Source organism: Argentina silus, assembly GCF_951799395.1.
Source record: "Argentina silus genome assembly, chromosome: 7".
Lineage (NCBI taxonomy): Eukaryota > Metazoa > Chordata > Actinopteri > Argentiniformes > Argentinidae > Argentina > Argentina silus.
The window spans coordinates 21380491-21382990 of NC_139661.1; positions in this window are offsets into that span (position 1 = coordinate 21380491).

Genomic DNA, 2500 nt, shown 5'->3' on the forward strand with positions numbered 1-2500 from the left:
TAACGCTCCAAGGAGGTCTCTGAATTTAACGAAGAATCCCCCCTTCTCATTTCATTAGGAAATTACCCACCATTGGTCTACCATTCGTGTCCGGTTACCTAGGCAACCTGTTAGCTGTAATTTGGGCAAATCCAGCGGGTCCCAGGCCCTTCCTTCCCTCATTGTGTTTCATCATAAAAGAGATTCAAACCAGAGAGTTTTACTCACACCCCCCCCCCCCCACACACACACACCCACACACACACACACACACACGCACACACACACCCCCACCACACACACACACACACACGCACACACACACACACACACACACACACACGCATAGGAGTAGGCTATTCCTCCAGTTTTTCTCTCTTTCCTCAACACGGCTGGAAACAAGTTGGAGAATGCGTTGTCTGAATATGAATGAGCTGGGCAGAGGCCGCCCAAACGAGGTCGAAACCTCCGAACCGCCCAAACGAGGTCCAAACCTAAATCTGCTCTCGCCTCATATCTATGAGGAAGGACTGAAACAATACATAGTTTGGGTGAGATGGGTTTTTACGATAGATTTGAATTTGTGGGGGGGGGGGAAATGTGTTTCTTCTCCTTCCCTCTGGTTATCCCAAAAAAGAGACTTGTCCTCTCTGACCCCCCTCATGTCAACTTTTGGAAGGTGAGATCGAGGTAAAGGAGAGCAAGCAGTCTCCTTTTTCAAAGGGGACAAAAGGAATGGAAAATTGTGCATTCTCCATCGAGTAAATACTGAGAGCGGGGAGACATAAACGTACAGAAGAAAGGCATTTCTGGGGGCCGTCTCTCTGTTGCTCTGCCAAGGGGTCCCTGCGTCATCTGATCCATTGTTTAGTGTAGCGGAGGTTCAGTAAGCAAGCGGCCCCCTCTCCACCCCAGCTGTAGTCTCTCCACTGTTTACGTTTGCAAGGCCCTCGCCTTGAAGTGGGGCTACACAAGCAAAGCCCTGCCATGTGTGAGCACAGGCTTGTTCGTGGATCACTCTGCCTCTCTCTCTCTCTCTCTCTCTCTCTCTCTTTCTTTCTATCTCTTTCTCTCTCTCTCTCTCTCTGCCTCTCTCTCTCTCTCTCCCTCTCTCTCTCTCTCTCTCTCTTTCTATCTCTCTCTTACCCCCCCTCTCTCTCTCTCTCTCTCTCTTTCTATCTCTCCCTCTCTCTCTCTCTCTCTTTCTCTTTCTCTCTCTCTCTCTCTCTCTCTTTCTTTCTATCTCTCTCTCCCTTCCTCTCTCTCTTTCTTTCTTTCTATCTCTCTCTTTCTCTCTCTCTCTCTCTCTCTCTTTCTTTCTATCTCTCTCTCCCTCTCTCCCTTCCTCTCTCTCTTTCTTTCTTTCTATCTCTCTCTCCCTCTCTCCCTTCCTCTCTCTCTCTCTTTCTTTCTCTCTTTCTCTCCTCTCATTCTGCTTGCTGACAGTGCACCATCTCCTTGACAGCATACTCTTTTGGAGAAGATGAAGGGTAGGAATTATGCTCTTGAGTTTCAAAGACCTCCGTTGTGGATATGAAAGATGGATGGTATGACTTCTGTGAGAAATAATTGCCCCTGAAACTCTTTGGAAATCAATCTTAACTCTCACAAAAACAAAATGTGAGAGACAAGGTTGTAATTATGTCTCAAAAATATGTCAGTGAACATAAATATTAAAATGTTTATACTGGTGTGTCACTATTAGAAGCTCAATCAGCACATTTTTTAGATGGAAAAGATACAGCATGAAATATATAATTTACAGTATGAAATACACACACAGTATTTTCAACATAAACATTTCATTAGAGTTATTTCAAAATACTTTAATCTCAATTACTTCAATAATGCAGTATATCTCCACACATTTGAAGGTGCTGTATTTGAATGATATTTACCCTTGTATGGTTAAGAATGAATTCCTGTGGATGTGTTTTAGTCACTGCACTGTACTCCCTCTGTTTCCTCTCAAAGTTCAACCTTGAGGATTATTCTAGGCCTGGTTCAGTCCGTGTCTTTGGATGAGTGGTGGAGCGGTCCCTAACCATACGTGTTGGGTGGGCCCTGCCGTGGAGCGGTGGCTGTGTGCTTGTTTTGGACGCTCCTCCGATCCTTCTCTCTCTGTTTACTGAAACAACAAGCACTCCCTGTTAGAGCATCTTCAAAGACAGGGCTTCTTCTCCTTCTTACATAGAAATGCCCCCTCGGCCACCCATGCAGACCATGGTCACACACACTTTTGAATATGTAAAAAAAAAAAAAAGCTTCCTTCCTTCTCCCCGAGAGTTATCATAGATTTCACAGTATTGGAGAGGTGAAAGCATGGTTACCACCATCTTGTTTCTCCTAGAATTGGGTCAGATCAGTCTAGTCTTATCTGCAAGGTAGGAAAGATCAGGAAAAGGACGTCATTTGAAAGTTTCTGTCTTTCTGACTCACCTGTGTTTCTCACTAAACATACTGAAGCAATTTATCTCATTATGTAACTTTATAAAAGCTAGGCTATTCATGTTAGCCCTGA